The following is a 20,378-nucleotide window of genomic DNA, read 5'->3' as shown; positions in this document are numbered from 1 at the left end:
TCCAGCATCTCATGCACATGGTCTGGTACGTCTGAGATGTGGTTCCGGCCAGCCCGACAGGTGTTTCCACAGTGTCCGCCAAGTGGTACTGGCGTAGTTGGCAGGTGATTTTTGCGTGTCCGGCAGATGGTTCTGGCGAGTCGAGCAGGTGGTTCCGGCGTGCTCGGCAGGTGCTTCCGGGGTCATTGGCACGTGGTTCTGGCATATCTGAGAGGTGGTTCCGGCATGCCCGGCAGGTGATTCCGGAGTGTTCGGCAAGTGTTTCCGGCGTAGCCTGCAGGTGATTTTGCATGTCCAGCGGTCGTTCCGGCGGGTCGAGCCGGTGGTTCCGGCGTGTCCGGCAGGTGGTTCCGGTCTGTCCGGCACGAGGTCCAGTCTGAGAGGCTGTGCCGGCATGCCCCTCACGTGATTCCAGCTTGTCCCCGAATTGGTGCTGGTGTAGCGGGCAGGTGATTTTGGCGTGTCCGGCAGGTGGTTCAGGCGAGTTGAGCAGGTGGTTGCGACGTGCTCGGCAGGTGCTTCCGGCGTCTCCGGCACGTGTTTCTGGCACATCTGACTGGTGGTTCCGGCATGCCCAAAAGTTGATTCCGGTCTGTCCGGTAGGTGGTTCCGGCGTGCACGCACGTGGTTCTGCTCCGTCTCAGAGGTGTTTGAGTATGCCCAACAGGTGATTCCGGACTGTCCTCCACGTGCTTCTGGCACGTCTGAGAGGTGGTTCCAACATGCCCGGCAGGTCATTTCGGAGAGTCGTCCAAGTGGTTCTGGCGTAGCCCGCAGGTGATTTTGGCGTGTCCGGCAGGTGGTTCCGCCGTGCTCGGCAGGTGGTTCAGGCATGGCCGTCACGTGGTTCCAGTCTGTCCAGGACGTGTTTCCAGCTTCTCCGGCAGGTGGTTCTGGTACGTCGGAGAGGTGGTTCCGCCATGGCTGGCAGGTGATCCCGGACTGTCCCCCAGGTGGTTCTGGCATAGCCAGCAGTTGATATTGGCCTGTCCGGCAGGTGGTTCCAGCGAGTCGAACAGGTGGCTCCGGCGTTCTTGGCAGGTGGTTCCGGTCTGTCCGGTAGGTGTTTCCGGCGTGTCTGGCACGTGCTTCCGGCACGTCTGAGAGGTGGTTCCGGCATGCGCGGCAGGTGATTCCGTAGTGTCCGCCAGGTGGTTCTGGCATACCCGGCAGGTGATTTTGGCGTGTCAGGGAGGTGGTACCGGTGAGTCGAGCAGGTGGTTCCGGCGTGCTCAGCAGGTGGTTCAGGCGGTTCTGGCAGGTGGTATCCGTCTGTTCGGGGTGTGGTTCCGGCATCTCATGAACACGTTTCTGGCACGTCTGAGATGTGGTTCCAGCCGGCCCGACAGGTGTTTCCGCAGTGTCCGCCAAGCGGTTCTGGCGTAGTTGGCAGGTGATTTTGGCATGACTGGCAGGTGGTTCCAGCAAGCCCGGCAGGTGATTCCAAAGCGTTCACCAACTGGTTGTGGCGTAGCCGGCAGATGATTTTTGCGTGATCGACAGGTGGTTCTGGCGAGTCGAGCAGGTGGTTCCGGCGTGCTCGGCTGGTGCTTCCGGGGTCATTGGCACGGGGTTCTGGCATGTCTGAGAGGTGGTTCCTGCATGCCCGGCAAGTGATTCCGGAGTGTTCGCCAAGTGGTTCTGGCATAGTCGGCAGGTGATTTTGGCAGGTCCGGCAGGTGGTTCAGGCCAGTTGAGCAGGTGGTTCCAACGTGCTTGGCAGGTGCTTCCGGCGTCTCCGGCACGTGTTTGTGGCACATCTGACAGGTGGTTCCGGCATGCCCGAAAGGTGATTCCCGTCTGTCCGGTAGGTGGTTCCAGCCTGCACGGCATGTGGTTCTGGTACGTCTCAGAGGTGGTTGCGCATGCCCAACAGGTGATTCCGGACTGTCCGCCACATGGTTCTGGCACGTCTGAGAGGTGGTTCCGGCATGCCCGGCAGGTCATCCCAGAGAGTCCTCCAAGTGGTTCTGGCATAACACGCAGGTGATTTTGGCGTGTCTGGCAGGTTGTTCCGTTGTGCTTGGCAGATGGTTCAGGCTTGGCCGGCAGGTGGTTCCAGACTGTCCAGGACGTGTTTCCAGCTTCTCCGGCAGGTGGTTCTTGTACGTCTGAGAGGTGGTTCCGCCATGGCTGGCAGGTGATTCCGGACCGTCCCCCAGGTGCTTCTGGCATAGCCAGCAGTTAATATTGGCCTGTCCGGCAGGTGGTTCCAGCGAGTCGAACAGGTGGCTCCGGCGTGCTCGGCAGGTGGTTCCGGTCTGTCCGGTAGGTGATTCCGGCGTGTCCGGCAAGTGCTTCCGGCACGTCTGAGGTGGTTCCGGCATGCGCGACAGGTGATTTCGGAGTGTCCGCCAGGTGGTTCTGGCATACCCGGCAGGTGATTTTGGCGTGTCCGGCAGGTGTTTCTGGCGAGTCGAGCAGGTTGCTATGGCATGCTCGGCAGGTGCTTCCGGCGTCTCCGGCGCTTGGTTCTGGTGTGTCTGAGAGCTGGTTCCGGCATGTCCAGCAGATGATTCCGGAGTGTCCGCCAAGTGGTTCTGGCATACCCGGTTGGTGATTTTGGCATGTCAGGTAGGTGGTTCCGGCGAGTCGAGCAGGTGGCTCCGGCGTGCTCGGCAGGTTGTTCAGACGGGTCTGGCATGTGTTTTCCATCTTTCGGGGTGTGGTTCCAGCATCTCATGCACATGGTTCTGGCACGTCTGAGATGTGGTTCCGGCCGGCCCGACACGTGTTTCCACACTGTCCGCCAAGTGGTACTGGCGTAGTTGGCAGGTGATTTTGGCATGACCGGCAGGTGGTTCCAGCAAGCCCGGCAGGTGATTCCGAAGTGTTCCCCAACTGGTTGTGGCGTAGCCGGCAGGTGATTTTTGCGTGTCCGGCAGGTGGTTCTGGCGAGTCGAGCAGGTGGTTCCGGCGTGCTCGGCAGGTGCTTCCGGGGTCATTGGCACGTGGTTCTGGCATATCTGAGAGGTGGTTCCGGCATGCCCGGCAGGTGATTCCGGAGTGTTCGGCAATTGTTTCCGGCGTAGCCGGCAGGTGATTTTGCATGTCCAGCGGTCGTTCCGGCGGGTCGAGCCGGTGGTTCCGGCGTGTCCGGCAGGTGGTTCCGGTCTGTCCGGTAGGTGGTTCTGTGGTGTATGGCACGAGGTTCAGTCTGAGAGGTTGTACGGCATGCCCCTCACGTGATTGCGGCTTGTCCCCGAAGTGGTGCTGGTGTAGCGGGCAGGTGATTTTGGCGTGTCCGGCAGGTGGTTCAGGCGAGTTGAGCAGGTGGTTGCGACGTGCTCGGCAGGTGCTTCCGGCATCTCCGGCACGTGTTTCTGGCACATCTGACTGGTGGTTCCGGCATGCCCAAAAGTGGATTCCGGTCTGTCCGGTACGTGGTTCCGGCGTGCACGGCACGTGGTTCTGGTACGTCTCAGAGGTGTTTGCGTATGCCCAACAGGTGATTCCGGAATGTCCGCAACGTGCTTCTGGCACTTCTGAGAGGTGGTTCCAACATGCCCGGCAGGTCATTTCGGAGAGTATTCCAAGTGGTTCTGGCGTAGCCCGCAGGTGATTTTGGCGTGTCCGGCAGGTGGTTCCGCCGTGCTCGGCAGGTGGTTCAGGCATGGCCGTCACGTGGTTCCAGTCTGTCCAGGACGTGTTTCCAGCTTCTCCGGCAGGTGGTTCTGGTACGTCTGAGAGGTGGTTCCGCCATGGCTGGCAGGTGATCCCGGACTGTCCCCCAGGTGGTTCTGGCATAGCCAGCAGTTGATATTGGCCTGTCCGGCAGGTGGTTCCAGCGAGTCGAACAGGTGGCTCCGGCGTTCTTGGCAGGTGGTTCCGGTCTGTCCGGTAGGTGTTTCCGGCGTGTCTGGCACGTGCTTCCGGCACGTCTGAGAGGTGGTTCCGGCATGCGCGGCAGGTGATTCCGTAGTGTCCGCCAGGTGGTTCTGGCATACCCGGCAGGTGATTTTGGCGTGTCCGGCAGGTGTTTCTGGCGAGTCGAGCAGGTGGCTCCGGCATGCTCGGCAGGTGCTTCCGGCGTCTCCGGCACTTGGTTCTGGTGTGTCTGAGAGCTGGTTCCGGCATGTCCGGCAGATGATTCCGGAGTGTCCGCCAAGTGGTTCTGGCATACCCAGCAGGTGATTTTGGCGTGTCAGGGAGGTGGTACCGGTGAGTCGAGCAGGTGGTTCCGGCGTGCTCAGCAGGTGGTTCAGGCGGTTCTGGCAGGTGGTATCCGTCTGTTTGGTGTGTGGTTCCAGCATCTCATGAGCACGTTTCTGGCACGTCTGAGCTGTGGTTCCGGCCAGCCCCAAAGGTGTTTCCACAGTGTCCGCCAAGTGGTACTGGCGTAGTTGGCAGATGATTTTGGCATGACCGGCAGGTGGTTCCAGCAAGCCCGGCAGGTGATTCCGAAGTGTTCCCGAACTGGTTGTGGCGTAGCCGGCAGGTGATTTTTGCGTGTCCGGCAGGTGGTTCTGGCGAGTCGAGCAGGTGGTTCCGGCGTGCTCGGCAGCTGCTTCCGGGGTCATTGGCACGTGGTTCTGGCATATCTGAGAGGTGGTTCCGGCATGCCCGGCACTTGATTCGGGAGTGTTCGGCAATTGTATCCGGCGTAGCCGGCAGGTTATTTTGCATGTCCAGCGGTCGTTCCGGCGGGTCGAGCCGGTGGTTCCGGCGTGTCCGGCAGGTGGTTTTGTGGTGTCCGGCACGAGGTTCAGTCTGAGAGGCTGTGCCGGCATGCCCCACACGTGATTCCGGCTTGTCCCCGAAGTGGTGCTGGTGTAGCGGGCAGGTGATTTTGGCGTGTCCGGCAGGTGGTTCAGGCGAGTTGAGCAGGTGGTTGCGATGTGCTCGGCAGGTGCTTCCGGCGTCTCCGGCACGTGTTTCTGGCACATCCGACTGGTGGTTCCGGCATGCCCAAAAGTTGATTCCGGTCTGTCCGGTAGGTGGTTCCGGCGTGCACGGCACGTGGTTCTGGTACGTCTCAGAGGTGTTTGCGTATGCCCAACAGGTGATTCCGGAGTGTCCGCCACGTGCTTCTGGCACGTCTGAGAGGTGGTTCCAACATGCCCGGCAGGTCATTTCGGAGAGTCGTCCAAGTGGTTCTGGCGTAGCCCGCAGGTGATTTTGGCGTGTCCGGCAGGTGGTTCCGCCGTGCTCGGCAGGTGGTTCAGGCATGGCCTTTACGTGGTTCCAGTCTGTCCAGGACGTGTTTCCAGCTTCTCCGGCAGGTGGTTCTGGTACGTCTGAGAGGTGGTTCCGCCATGGCTGGCAGGTGATCCCGGACTGTCCCCCAGGTGGTTCTGGCATAGCCAGCAGTTGATATTGGCCTGTCCGGCAGGTGGTTCCAGCGAGTCGAACAGGTGGCTCCGGCGTGCTCGGCAGGTGGTTCCGGTCTGTCCGGTAGGTGTTTCCGGCGTGTCTGGCACGTGCTTCCGGCACGTCTGAGAGGTGGTTCCGGCATGCGCGGCAGGTGATTCCGTAGTGTCCGCCAGGTGGTTCTGGCATACCCGGCAGGTGATTTTGGCGTGTCCGGCAGGTGTTTCTGGCGAGTCGAGCAGGTGGCTCCGGCATGCTCGGCAGGTGCTTCCGGCGTCTCCGGCACTTGGTTCTGGTGTGTCTGAGAGCTGGTTCCGGCACGTCCGGCAGATGATTCCGGAGTGTCCGCCAAGTGGTTCTGGCATACCCAGCAGGTGATTTTGGCGTGTCAGGGAGGTGGTACCGGTGAGTCGAGCAGGTGGTTCCGGCGTGCTCAGCAGGTGGTTCAGGCGGTTCTGGCAGGTGGTATCCGTCTGTTCGGGGTGTGGTTCCGGCATCTCATGAACACATTTCTGGCACGTCTGAGATGTGGTTCCAGCCGGCCCGACAGGTGTTTCCGCAGTGTCCGCCAAGCGGTTCTGGCGTAGTTGGCAGGTGATTTTGGCATGACCGGCAGTTGGTTCCAGCAAGCCTGGCAGGTGATTCCAAAGTGTTCACCAACTGGTTGTGGCGTAGCCGGCAGGTGATTTTTGCGTGATCGGCAGGTGGTTCTGGCGAGTCGAGCAGGTGGTTCCGGCGTGCTCGGCTGGTGCTTCCGGGGTCATTGGCACGGGGTTCTGACATGTCTGAGAGGTGGTTCCTGCATGCCCGGCAAGTGATTCCGGAGTGTTCGCCAAGTGGTTCTGGCATAGTCGGCAGGTGATTTTGGCATGTCCGGCAGGTGGTTCAGGCCAGTTGAGCAGGTGGTTCCAACGTGCTTGGCAGGTGCTTCCGGCGTCTCCGGCACGTCTTTGTGGCACATGTGACAGGTGGTTCCGGCATGCCCGAAAGGTGATTGCGGTCTGTCCGGTAGGTGGTTCCAGCCTGCACGGCATGTGGTTCTGGTACGTCTCAGAGGTGGTTGCGCATGCCCAACAGGTGATTCCGGACTGTCCGCCACATGGTTCTGGCACGTCTGAGAGGTGGTTCCGGCATGCCCGGCAGGTCATCCCAGAGAGTCCTCCAAGTGGTTCTGGCATAACACGCAGGTGATTTTGGCGTGTCTGGCAGGTTGTTCCGTTGTGCTTGGCAGGTGGTTCAGGCTTGGACGGCAGGTGGTTCCAGACTGTCCAGGACGTGTTTCCAGCTTCTCCGGCAGGTGGTTCTGGTACGTCTGAGAGGTGGTTCCGCCATGGCTGGCAGGTGATTCCGGACCGTCCCCCAGGTGGTTCTGGCATAGCCAGAAGTTGATATTGGCCTGTCCGGCAGGTGGTTCCAGCGAGTCGAACAGGTGGCTCCGGCGTGCTCGGCAGGTGGTTCCGGTCTGTCCGGTAGGTGATTCCGGGGTGTCCGGCACGTGCTTCCGGCACGTCTGAGAGGTGGTTCCGGCATGCGCGACAGGTGATTTCGGAGTGTCCGCCAGGTGGTTCTGGCGTACCCGGCAGGTGATTTTGGCGTGTCCGGCAGGTGTTTCTGGCGAGTCGAGCAGGTGGCTCCGGCATGCTCGGCAGGTGCTTCCGGCGTCTCCGGCACTTGGTTCTGGTGTGTCTGAGAGCTGGTTCCGGCATGTCCGGCAGATGATTCCGGAGTGTCCGCCAATTGGTTCTGGCATACCCGGTTGGTGATTTTGGCATGTCAGGTAGGTGGTTCTGGCGAGTCGAGCAGGTGGCTCCGGCGTGCTCAGCAGGTGGTTCAGGCGGTCCTGGCAGGTGGTATCCGTCTGTTCGGGGTGTGGTTCCAGCATCTCATGAACACTTTTCTGGCACGTCCGAGATATGGTTCCAGCCGGCCCGACAGGTGTTTCCGCAGTGTCCGCCAAGCGGTTCTGGCGTAGTTGGCAGGTGATTTCGGCATGACCGGCAGGTGGTTCCAGCAAGCCTGGCAGGTGATTCCAAAGTGTTCACCAACTGGTTGTGGCATAGCCGGCAGGTGATTTTTGCGTGATCGGCAGGTGGTTCTGGCGAGTCGAGCAGGTGGTTCCAGCGTGCTCGGCTGGTGCTTCCGGGGTCATTGGCATGGGGTTCTGGCATGTCTGAGAGGTGGTTCCTGCATGCCCGGCAAGTGATTCCGGAGTGTTCGCCAAGTGGTTCTGGCATAGTCGGCAGGTGATTTTGGCATGTCCGGCAGGTGGTTCAGGCCAGTTGAGCAGGTGGTTCCAACGTGCTTGGCAGGTGCTTCCGGCGTCTCCGGCACGTGTTTGTGGCACATCTGACAGGTGGTTCCGGCATGCCCGAAAGGTGATTCCCGTCTGTCCGGTAGGTGGTTCCAGCCTGCACGGCATGTGGTTCTGGTACGTCTCAGAGGTGGTTGCGCATGCCCAACATGTGATTCCGGACTGTCCGCCACATGGTTCTGGCACGTCTGAGAGGTGGTTCCGGCATGCCCGGCAGGTCATCCCAGAGAGTCCTCCAAGTGGTTCTGGCATAACACGCAGGTGATTTTGGCGTGTCTGGCAGGTTGTTCCGTTGTGCTTGCCAGGTGGTTCAGGCTTGGCCGGCAGGTGGTTCCAGACTGTCCAGGACGTGTTTCCAGCTTCTCCGGCAGGTGGTTCTGGTACGTCTGAGAGGTGGTTCCGCCATGGCTGGCAGGTGATTCCGGACCGTCCCCCAGGTGGTTCTGGCATAGCCAGCAGTAAATATTGGCCTGTCCGGCAGGTGGTTCCAGCGAGTCGAACAGGTGGCTCCGGCGTGCTCGGCAGGTGGTTCCGGTCTGTCCGGTAGGTGATTCCGGCGTGTCCGGCACGTGCTTCCGGCACGTCTGAGAGGTGGTTCCGGCATGCGCGACAGGTGATTTCGGAGTGTCCGCCAGGTGGTTCTGGCGTACCCGGCAGGTGATTTTGGCGTGTCCGGCAGGTGTTTCTGGCGAGTCGAGCAGGTGGCTCCGGCATGCTCGGCAGGTGCTTCCGGCGTCTCCGGCACGTGGTTCTGGTGTGTCTGAGACCTGGTTCCGGCATGTCCGGCAGATGATTCCGGAGTGTCCGCCAAGTGGTTCTGGCATACCCGGTTGGTGATTTTGGCATGTCAGGTAGGTGGTTCCGGCGAGTCGAGCAGGTGGCTCCGGCGTGCTCGGCAGGTTGTTCAGACGGGTCTGGCAGGTGTTTTCCGTCTGTTCGGGGTGTGGTTCCAGCATCTCATGCACATGGTTCTGGCACGTCTGAGATGTGGTTCCGGCCGGCCCGACAGGTGTTTCCACACTGTCCGCCAAGTGGTACTGGCGTAGTTGGCAGGTGATTTTGGCATGACCGGCAGGTGATTCGGAAGTGTTCCCCAACTGGTTGTGGCGTAGCCGGCAGGCGATTTTTGCGTGTCTGGCAGGCGGTTCTGGCGAGTCGAGCAGGTGGTTCCGGCGTGCTCGGCAGGTGCTTCCGGGGTCATTGGCACGTGGTTCTGGCATATCTGAGAGGTGGTTCCCGCATGCCCGGCAGGTGATTCCGGAGTGTTCGCCAAGTGTTTCCAGCGTAGCCGGCAGGTGATTTTGCATGTCCAGCGGTCGTTCCGGCGGGTCGAGCCGGTGGTTCCGGCGTGTCCGGCAGGTGGTTCCGGTCTGTCCGGCACGAGGTCCAGTCTGAGAGGCTGTGCCGGCATGCCCCACACGTGATTCCGGCTTGTCCCCGAAGTGGTGCTGGTGTAGCGGGCAGGTGATTTTGGCGTGTCCGGCAGGTGGTTTAGGCGAGTTGAGCAGGTGGTTGCGATGTGCTCGGCAGGTGCTTCCGGCGTCTCCGGCACGTGTTTCTGGCACATCCGACTGGTGGTTCCGGCATGCCCAAAAGTTGATTCCGGTCTTCCCGGTAGGTGGTTCCGGCGTGCACGGCACGTGGTTCTGGTACGTCTCAGAGGTGTTTGCGTATGCCCTACAGGTGATTCCGGAGTGTCCGCCACGTGCTTCTGGCACGTCTGAGAGGTGGTTCCAACATGCCCGGCAGGTCATTTCGGAGAGTCGTCCAAGTGGTTCTGGCGTAGCCCGCAGGTGATTTTGGCGTGTCCGGCAGGTGGTTCCGCCGTGCTCGGCAGGTGGTTCAGGCATGGCCGTCACGTGGTTCCAGTCAGTCCAGGACGTGTTTCCAGCTTCTCCGGCAGGTGGTTCTGGTACGTCTGAGAGGTGGTTCCGCCATGGCTGGCAGGTGATCCCGGACTGTCCCCCAGGTGGTTCTGGCATAGCCAGCAGTTGATATTGGCCTGTCCGGCAGGTGGTTCCAGCGAGTCGAACTGGTGGCTCCGGCGTGCTCGGCAGGTGGTTCCGGTCTGTCCGGTAGGTGTTTCCGGCGTGTCTGGCACGTGCTTCCGGCACGTCTGAGAGGTGGTTCCGGCATGCGCGGCAGGTGATTCCGTAGTGTCCGCCAGGTGGTTCTGGCATACCCGGCAGGTGATTTTGGCATGTCCGGCAGGTGTTTCTGGCGAGTCGAGCAGGTGGCTCCGGCATGCTCGGCAGGTGCTTCCGGCGTCTCCGGCACTTGGTTCTGGTGTGTCTGAGAGCTGGTTCCGGCATGTCCGGCAGATGATTCCGGAGTGTCCGCCAATTGGTTCTGGCATACCCAGTTGGTGATTTTGGCATGTCAGGTAGGTGGTTCTGGCGAGTCGAGCAGGTGGCTCCGGCGTGCTCAGCAAGTGGTTCAGGCGGTTCTGGCAGGTGGTATCCGTCTGTTCGGGGTGTGGTTCCAGCATCTCATGAACACGTTTCTGGCACGTCTGAGATGTGGTTCCACCCGGCCCGACAGGTGTTTCCGCAGTGTCCGCCAAGCGGTTCTGGCGTAGTTGGCAGGTGATTTCGGCATGACCGGCAGGTGGTTCCAGCAAGCCTGGCAGGTGATTCCAAAGTGTTCACCAACTGGTTGTGGCGTAGCCGGCAGGTGATTTTTGCGTGATCGGCAGGTGGTTCTGGCGAGTCGAGCAGGTGGTTCCGGCGTGCTCGGCTGGTGCTTCCGGGGTCATTGGCACGGGGTTCTGGCATGTCTGAGAGGTGGTTCCTGCATGCCCGGCAAGTGATTCCGGAGTGTTCGCCAAGTGGTTCTGGCATAGTCGGCAGGTGATTTTGGCATGTCCGGCAGGTGGTTCAGGCGAGTTGAGCAGGTGGTTCCAACGTGCTTGGCAGGTGCTTCCGGCGTCTCCGGCACGTGTTTCTGGCACATCTGAGAGGTGGTTCCGGCATGCCCGAAAGGTGATTGCGGTCTGTCCGGTAGGTGGTTCCAGCCTGCACGGCATGTGGTTCTGGTACGTCTCAGAGGTGGTTGCGCATGCCCAACAGGTGATTCCGGACTGTCCGCCACATGGTTCTGGCACGTCTGAGAGGTGGTTCCGGCATGCCCGGCAGGTCATCCCAGAGAGTCCTCCAAGTGGTTCTGGCATAACACGCAGGTGATTTTGGCATGTCTGGCAGGTTGTTCCGTTGTGCTTGGCAGGTGGTTCAGGCTTGGCCGGCAGGTGGTTCCAGACTGTCCAGGACGTGTTTCCAGCTTCTCCGGCAGGTGGTTCTGGTACGTCTGAGAGGTGGTTCCACCATGGCTGGCAGGTGATTCCGGACCGTCCCCCAGTTGGTTCTGGAATAGCCAGCAGTTAATATTGGCCTGTCCGGCAGGTGGTTCCAGCGAGTCGAACAGGTGGCTCCGGCGTGCTCGGCAGGTGGTTCCGGTCTGTCCGGTAGGTGATTCCGGCGTGTCCGGCACGTGCTTCCGGCACGTCTGAGAGGTGGTTCCGGCATGCGCGACAGGTGATTTCAGAGTGTCCGCCAGGTGGTTCTGGCGTACCCGGCAGGTGATTTTGGCGTGTCCGGCAGGTGTTTCTGGCGAGTCGAGCAGGTGGCTCCGGCATGCTCGGCAGGTGCTTCCGGCGTCTCCGGCACGTGGTTCTGGTGTGTCTGAGAGCTGGTTCCGGCATGTCCGGCAGATGATTCCGGAGTGTCCGCCAAGTGGTTCTGGCATACCCGGCTGGTGATTTTGGCATGTCAGGTAGGTGGTTCCGGCGAGTCGAGCAGGTGGCTCCGGAGTGCTCGGCAGGTTGTTCAGACGGGTCTGGCAGGTGTTTTCCGTCTGTTCGGGGTGTGGTTCCAGCATCTCATGCACATGGTTCTGGCACATCTGAGATGTGGTTCCGGCCGGCCCGACAGGTGTTTCCACACTGTCCGCCAAGTGGTACTGGCGTAGTTGGCAGGTGATTTTGGCATGACCGGCAGGTGATTCGGAAGTGTTCCCCAACTGGTTGTGGCGTAGCCGGCAGGTGATTTTTGCGTGTCCGGCAGGTCGTTCTGGCGAGTCGAGCAGGTGGTTCCGGCGTGCTCGGCAGCTGCTTCCGGGGTCATTGGCACGTGGTTCTGGCATATCTGAGAGGTGTTTCCCGCATGCCCGGCAGGTGATTCCGGAGTGTTCGCCAAGTGTTTCCAGCGTAGCCGGCAGGTGATTTTGCATGTCCAGCGGTCGTTCCGGCGGGTCGAGCCGGTGGTTCCGGCGTGTCCGGCAGGTGGTTCCGTTCTGTCCGGCACGAGGTCCAGTCTGAGAGGCTGTGCCGGCATGCCCCACACGTGATTCCGGCTTGTCCCCGAAGTGGTGCTGGTGTAGCGGGCAGGTGATTTTGGCGTGTCCGGCAGGTGGTTCAGGCGAATTGAGCAGGTGGTTGCGATGTGCTCGGCAGGTGCTTCCGGCGTCTCCGGCACGTGTTTCTGGCACATCCGACTGGTGGTTCCGGCATGCCCAAAAGTTGATTCCGGTCTGTCCGGTAGGTGGTTCCGGCGTGCACGGCACGTGGTTCTGGTACGTCTCAGAGGTGTTTGCGTATGCCCAACAGGTGATTCCGGAGTGTCCGCCACGTGCTTCTGGCACGTCTGAGAGGTGGTTCCAACATGCCCGGCAGGTCATTTCGGAGAGTCGTCCAAGTGGTTCTGGCGTAGCCCGCAGGTGATTTTGGCGTGTCCGGCAGGGGGTTCCGCCGTGCTCGGCAGGTGGTTCAGGCATGGCCGTCACGTGGTTCCAGTCTGTCCAGGACGTGTTTCCAGCTTCTCCGGCAGGTGGTTCTGGTACGTCTGAGAGATGGTTCCGCCATGGCTGGCAGGTGATCCCGGACTGTCCCCCAGGTGGTTCTGGCATAGCCAGCAGTTGATATTGGCCTGTCCGGCAGGTGGTTCCAGCGAGTCGAACTGGTGGCTCCGGCGTGCTCGGCAGGTGGTTCCGGTCTGTCCGGTAGGTGTTTCCGGTGTGTCTGGCACGTGCTTCCGGCACGTCTGAGAGGTGGTTCCGGCATGCGCGGCAGGTGATTCCGTAGTGTCCGCCAGGTGGTTCTGGCATACCCGGCAGGTGATTTTGGCATGTCCGGCAGGTGTTTCTGGCGAGTCGAGCAGGTGGCTCCGGCATGCTCGGCAGGTGCTTCCGGCGTCTCCGGCACTTGGTTCTGGTGTGTCTGAGAGCTGGTTCCGGCACGTCCAGCAGACGATTCCGGTGTGTCCGCCAAGTGGTTCTGGCATACCCAGCAGGTGATTTTGGCGTGTCAGGGAGGTGGTACCGGTGAGTCGAGCAGGTGGTTCCGGCGTGCTCAGCAGGTGGTTCAGGCGGTTCTGGCAGGTGGTATCCGTCTGTTCGGGGTGTGGTTCCAGCATCTCATGAACACGTTTCTGGCACGTCTGAGATGTGGTTCCAGCCGGCCCGACAGGTGTTTCCGCAGTGTCCGCCAAGCGGTTCTGGCGTAGTTGGCAGGTGATTTCGGCATGACCGGCAGGTGGTTCCAGCAAGCCTGGCAGGTGATTCCAAAGTGTTCACCAACTGGTTGTGGTGTAGCCGGCAGGTGATTTTTGCGTGATCGGCAGGTGGTTCTGGCGAGTCGAGCAGGTGGTTCCGGCGTGCTCGGCTGGTGCTTCCAGGGTCATTGGCACGGGATTCTGCCATGTCTGAGAGGTGGTTCCTGCATGCCCGGCAAGTGATTCCGGAGTGTTCGCCAAGTGGTTCTGGCATAGTCGGCAGGTGATTTTGGCATGTCCGGCAGGTGGTTCAGGCGAGATGAGCAGGTGGTTCCAACGTGCTTGGCAGGTGCTTCCGGCGTCTCCGGCACGTGTTTCTGGCACATCTGACTGGTGGTTCCGGCATGCCCGAAAGTTGATTCCGGTCTGTCCGGTAGGTGGTTCCAGCCTGCACGGCATGTGGTTCTGGTACGTCTCAGAGGTGGTTGCGCATGCCCAACAGGTGATTCCGGACTGTCCGCCACGTGCTTCTGGCACGTCTGAGAGGTGGTTCCAACATGCCCGGCAGGTCATTTCGGAGAGTCGTCCAAGTGGTTCTGGCGTAGCCCGCAGGTGATTTTGGCGTGTCCGGCAGGTGGTTCCGCCGTGCTCGGCAGGTGGTTCAGGCATGGCCGTCACGTGGTTCCAGTCTGTCCAGGACGTGTTTCCAGCTTCTCCGGCAGGTGGTTCTGGTACGTCTGAGAGGTGGTTCCGCCATGGCTGGCAGGTGATTCCGGACCGTCCCCCAGGTGGTTCTGGCATAGCCTGAAGTTGATATTGGCCTGTCCGGCAGGTGGTTCCAGCGAGTCGAACAGGTGGCTCCGGCGTGCTCGGCAGGTGGTTCCGGTCTGTCCGGTAGGTGATTCCGGCGTGTCCGGCACGTGCTTCCGGCACGTCTGAGAGGTGGTTCCGGCATGCGCGACAGGTGATTTGGGAGTGTCCGCCAGGTGGTTCTGGCGTACCCGGCAGGTGATTTTGGCGTGTCCGGCAGGTGTTTCTGGCGAGTCGAGCAGGTGGCTCCGGCATGCTCGGCAGGTGCTTCCGGCGTCTCCGGCACTTGGTTCTGGTGTGTCTGAGAGCTGGTTCCGGCATGTCCGGCAGATGATTCCGGAGTGTCCGCCAATTGGTTCTGGCATACCCAGTTGGTGATTTTGGCATGTCAGGTAGGTGGTTCTGGCGAGTCGAGCAGGTGGCTCCGGCGTGCTCAGCAGGTGGTCCAGGCGGTTCTGGCAGGTGGTATCCGTCTGTTCGGGGTGTGGTTCCAGCATCTCATGAACACTTTTCTGGCACGTCCGAGATGTGGTTCCAGCCGGCCCGACAGGTGTTTCCGCAGTGTCCGCCAAGCGGTTCTGGCGTAGTTGGCAGGTGATTTCGGCATGACCGGCAGGTGGTTCCAGCAAGCCTGGCAGGTGATTCCAAAGTGTTCACCAACTGGTTGTGGCGTAGCCGGCAGGTGATTTTTGCGTGATCGGCAGGTGGTTCTGGCGAGTCGAGCAGGTGGTTCCGGCGTGCTCGGCTGGTGCTTCCGGGGTCATTGGCACGTGGTTCTGGCATGTCTGAGAGGTGGTTCCTGCATGCCCGGCAAGTGATTCCGGAGTGTTCGCCAAGTGGTTCTGGCATAGTCGGCAGGTGATTTTGGCATGTCCGGCAGGTGGTTCAGGCCAGTTGAGCAGGTGGTTCCAACGTGCTTGGCAGGTGCTTCCGGCGTCTCCGGCACGTGTTTGTGGCACATCTGACAGGTGGTTCCGGCATGCCCGAAAGGTGATTCCGGGCTGTCCGGTAGGTGGTTCCAGCCTGCACGGCATGTGGTTCTGGTACGTCTCAGAGGTGGTTGCGCATGCCCAACAGGTGATTCCGGACTGTCCGCCACATGGTTCTGGCACGTCTGAGAGGTGGTTCCGGCATGCCCGGCAGGTCATCCCAGAGAGTCCTCCAAGTGGTTCTGGCATAACACGCAGGTGATTTTGGCGTGTCTGGCAGGTTGTTCCGTTGTGCTTGGCAGTGGTTCAGGCTTGGCCGGCAGGTGGTTCCAGACTGTCCAGGACGTGTTTCCAGCTTCTCCGGCAGGTGGTTCTGGTACGTCTGAGAGGTGGTTCCGCCATGGCTGGCAGGTGATTCCGGACCGTCCCCCAGTTGGTTCTGGAATAGCCAGCAGTTAATATTGGCCTGTCCGGCAGGTGGTTCCAGCGAGTCGAACAGGTGGCTCCGGCGTGCTCGGCAGGTGGTTCCGGTCTGTCCGGTAGGTGATTCCGGCGTGTCCGGCACGTGCTTCCGGCACGTCTGAGAGGTGGTTCCGGCATGCGCGACAGGTGATTTCAGAGTGTCCGCCAGGTGGTTCTGGCGTACCCGGCAGGTGATTTTGGCGTGTCCGGCAGGTGTTTCTGGCGAGTCGAGCAGGTGGCTCCGGCATGCTCGGCAGGTGCTTCCGGCGTCTCCGGCACGTGGTTCTGGTGTGTCTGAGAGCTGGTTCCGGCATGTCCGGCAGATGATTCCGGAGTGTCCGCCAAGTGGTTCTGGCATACCCGGCTGGTGATTTTGGCATGTCAGGTAGGTGGTTCCGGCGAGTCGAGCAGGTGGCTCCGGAGTGCTCGGCAGGTTGTTCAGACGGGTCTGGCAGGTGTTTTCCGTCTGTTCGGGGTGTGGTTCCAGCATCTCATGCACATGGTTCTGGCACGTCTGAGATGTGGTTCCGGCCGGCCCGACAGGTGTTTCCACACTGTCCGCCAAGTGGTACTCGCGTAGTTGGCAGGTGGTTTTGGCATGACCGGCAGGTGGTTCCAGCAAGCCCGGCAGGTGATTCCGAAGTGTTCCCCAACTGGTTGTGGCATAGCCGGCAGGTGATTTTTGCGTGTCCGGCAGGTGGTTCTGGCGAGTCGAGCAGGTGGTTCCGGCGTGCTCGGCAGGTGCTTCCGGGGTCATTGGCACGTGGTTCTGGCATATCTGAGAGGTGGTTCCTGCATGCCCGGCAAGTGATTCCGGAGTGTTCGCCAAGTGGTTCTGGCATAGTCGGCAGGTGATTTTGGCATGTCCGGCAGGTGGTTCAGGCGAGTTGAGCAGGTGGTTCCAACGTGCTTGGCAGGTGCTTCCGGCGTCTCCGGCACGTGTTTCTGGCACATCTGACAGGTGGTTCCGGCATGCCCGAAAGGTGATTCCGGTCTGTCCGGTAGGTGGTTCCAGCCTGCACGGCATGTGGTTCTGGTACGTCTCAGAGGTGGTTGCGCATGCCCAACAGGTGATTCCGGACTGTCCGCCACATGGTTCTGGCACGTCTGAGAGGTGGTTCCGGCATGCCCGGCAGGTCATCCCAGAGAGTCCTCCAAGTGGTTCTGGCATAACACGCAGGTGATTTTGGCATGTCTGGCAGGTTGTTCCGTTGTGCTTGGCAGGTGGTTCAGGCTTGGCCGGCAGGTGGTTCCAGACTGTCCAGGACGTGTTTCCAGCTTCTCCGGCAGGTGGTTCTGGTACGTCTGAGAGGTGGATCCGCCATGGCTGGCAGGTGATTCCGGACCGTTCCCCAGGTGGTTCTGGCATAGCCAGCAGTTAATATTGCCCTGTCCGGCAGGTGGTTCCAGCGAGTCGAACAGGTGGCTCCGGCGTGCTCGGCAGGTGGTTCCGGTCTGTCCGGTAGGTGATTCCGGCGTGTCCGGCACGTGCTTCCGGCACGTCTGAGAGGTGGTTCCGGCATGCGCGACAGTTGATTTCGGAGTGTCCGCCAGGTGGTTCTGGAGTACCCGGCAGGTGATTTTGGCGTGTCCGGCAGGTGTTTCTGGCGAGTCGAGCAGGTGGCTCCGGCATGCTCGGCAGGTGCTTCCGGCGTCTCCGGCACGTGGTTCTGGTGTGTCTGAGACCTGGTTCCGGCATGTCCGGCAGATGATTCCGGAGTGTCCGCCAAGTGGTTCTGGCATACCCGGTTGGTGATTTTGGCATGTCAGGTAGGTGGTTCCGGCGAGTCGAGCAGGTGGCTCCGGCGTGCTCGGCAGGTTGTTCAGACGGGTCTGGCAGGTGTTTTCCGTCTGTTCGGGGTGTGGTTCCAGCATCTCATGCACATGGTTCTGGCATGTCTGAGATGTGGTTCCGGCCGGCCCGACAGGTGTTTCCACACTGTCCGCCAAGTGGTACTGGCGTAGTTGGCAGGTGATTTTGGCATGACCGGCAGGTGGTTCCAGCAAGCCCGGCAGGTGATTCCGAAGTGTTCCCCAACTGGTTGTGGCATAGCCGGCAGGTGATTTTTGCGTGTCCGGCAGGTGGTTCTGGCGAGTCGAGCAGGTGGTTCCGGCGTTCTCGGCAGGTGCTTCCGGGGTCATTGGCACGTGATTCTGGCATATCTGAGAGGTGGTTCCGGCATGCCCGGCAGGTGATTCCGGAGTGTTCGCCAAGTGTTTCCGGCGTAGCCGGGAGGTGATTTTGCATGTCCCGCGGTCGTTCCGGCGGGTCGAGCCGGTGGTTCCGGCGTGTCCGGCAGGTGGTTCCGGTCTGTCCGGCACGAGGTCCAGTCTGAGAGGCTGTGCCGGCATGCCCCTCACGTGATTCCGGCTTGTCCCCGAAGTGGTGCTGGTGTAGCGGGCAGGTGATTTTGGCGTGTCCGGCAGGTGGTTCAGGCGAGTTGAGCAGGTGGTTGCGACGTGCTCGGCAGGTGCTTCCGGCGTCTCCGGCACGTGTTTCTGGCACATCTGACTGGTGGTTCCGGCATGCCCAAAAGTTGATTCCGGTCTGTCCGGTAGGTGGTTCCGGCGTGCACGGCACGTGGTTCTGGTACGTCTCAGAGGTGGTTGCGTATGCCCAACAGGTGATTCCGGACTGTCCGCCACGTGCTTCTGGCACGTCTGAGAGGTGGTTCCTACATGCCCGGCAGGTCATTTCGGAGAGTCGTCCAAGTGGTTCTGGCGTAGCCCGCAGGTGATTTTGGCGTGTCCTGCAGTTGGTTCCGCCGTGCTCGGCAGGTGGTTCAGGCATGGCCGTCACGGGGTTCCAGTCTGTCCAGGACGTGTTTCCAGCTTCTCCGGCAGGTGGTTCTGGTACGTCTGAGAGGTGGTTCCGCCATGGCTGGCAGGTGATCCCGGACTGTCCCCCAGGTGGTTCTGGCATAGCCAGCAGTTGATATTGGCCTGTCCGGCAGGTGGTTCCAGCGAGTCGAACAGGTGGCTCCGGCGTTCTTGGCAGGTGGTTCCGGTCTGTCCGGTAGGTGTTTCCGGCGTGTCTGGCACGTGCTTCCGGCACGTCTGAGAGGTGGTTCCGGCATGCGCGGCAGGTGATTCCGTAGTGTCCGCCAGGTGGTTCTGGCATACCCGGCAGGTGATTTTGGCATGTCCGGCAGGTGTTTCTGGCGAGTCGAGCAGGTGGCTCCGGCATGCTCGGCAGGTGCTTCCGGCGTCTCCGGCACTTGGTTCTGGTGTGTCTGAGAGCTGGTTCCGGCATGTCCGGCAGATGATTCCGGAGTGTCCGCCAAGTGGTTCTGGCATACCCAGCAGGTGATTTTGGCGTGTCAGGGAGGTGGTACCGGTGAGTCGAGCAGGTGGTTCCGGCGTGCTCAGCAGGTGGTTCAGGCGGTTCTGGCAGGTGGTATCCGTCTGTTCGGGGTGTGGTTCCGGCATCTCATGAACACGTTTCTGGCATGTCTGAGATGTGGTTCCACCCGGCCCGACAGGTGTTTCCGCAGTGTCCGCCAAGCGGTTCTGGCGTAGTTGGCAGGTGATTTTGGCATGACTGGCAGGTGGTTCCAGCAAGCCCGGCAGGTGATTCCAAAGTGTTCACCAACTGGTTGTGGCGTAGCCGGCAGGTGATTTTTGCGTGATCGGCAGGTGGTTCTGGCGAGTCGAGCAGGTGGTTCCGGCGTGCTCGGCTGGTGCTTCCGGGGTCATTGGCACGGGGTTCTGGCATGTCTGAGATGTGGTTCCTGCATGCCCGGCAAGTGATTCCGGAGTGTTCGCCAAGTGGTTCTGGCATAGTCGGCAGGTGATTTTGGCATGTCCGGCAGGTGGTTCAGGCGAGTTGAGCAGGTGGTTCCAACGTGCTTGGCAGGTGCTTCCGGCGTCTCCGGCACGTTTTTGTGGCACATCTGACAGGTGGTTCCGGCATGCCCGAAAGGTGATTCCGGTCTGTCCGGTAGGTGGTTCCAGCCTGCACGGCATGTGGTTCTGGTACGTCTCAGAGGTGGTTGCGCATGCCCAACAGGTGATTCCGGACTGTCCGCCACATGGTTCTGGCACGTCTGAGAGGTGGTTCCGGCATGCCCGGCAGGTCATCCCAGAGAGTCCTCCAAGTGGTTCTGGCATAACACGCAGGTGATTTTGGCGTGTCTGGCAGGTTGTTCCGTTGTGCTTGGCAGTGGTTCAGGCTTGGCCGGCAGGTGGTTCCAGACTGTCCAGGACGTGTTTCCAGCTTCTCCGGTAGGTGGTTCTGGTACGTCTGAGAGGTGGTTCCGCCATGGCTGGCAGGTGATTCCGGACCGTCCCCCAGTTGCTTCTGGAATAGCCAGCAGTTAATATTGGCCTGTCCGGCAGGTGGTTCCAGCGAGTCGAACAGGTGGCTCCGGCGTGCTCGGCAGGTGGTTCCGGTCTGTCCGGTAGGTGATTCCGGCGTGTCCGGCACGTGCTTCCGGCACGTCTGAGAGGTGGTTCCGGCATGCGCGACAGGTGATTTCGGAGTGTCCGCCAGGTGGTTCTGGCGTACCCGGCAGCTGATTTTGGCGTGTCCGGCAGGTGTTTCTGGCGAGTCGAGCAGGTGGCTCCGGCATGCTCGGCAGGTGCTTCCGGCGTCTCCGGCACGTGGTTCTGGTGTGTCTGAGAGCTGGTTCCGGCATGTCCGGCAGATGATTCCGGAGTGTCCGCCAAGTGGTTCTGGCATACCCGGTTGGTGAGTTTGGCATGTCAGGTAGGTGGTTCCGGCGAGTCGAGCAGGTGGCTCTGGCGTGCTCGGCAGGTTGTTCAGACGGGTCTGGCAGGTGTTTTCCGTCTGTTCGGGGTGTGGTTCCAGCATCTCATGCACATGGTTCTGGCATGTCTGAGATGTGGTTCCGGCCGGCCCGACAGGTGTTTCCACACTGTCCGCCAAGTGGTACTGGCGTAGTTGGCAGGTGATTTTGGCATGACCGGCAGGTGGTTCCAGCAAGCCCGGCAGGTGATTCCGAAGTGTTCCCCAACTGGTTGTGGCATAGCCGGCAGGTGATTTTTGCGTGTCCGGCAGGTGGTTCTGGCGAGTCGAGCAGGTGGTTCCGGCGTGCTCGGCAGGTGCTTCCG

The sequence above is a fragment of the Equus caballus genome, chromosome 29, assembly GCF_041296265.1.
Source record: "Equus caballus isolate H_3958 breed thoroughbred chromosome 29, TB-T2T, whole genome shotgun sequence".
Lineage (NCBI taxonomy): Eukaryota > Metazoa > Chordata > Mammalia > Perissodactyla > Equidae > Equus > Equus caballus.
Note: the sequence above shows the minus strand (reverse complement) of the source record.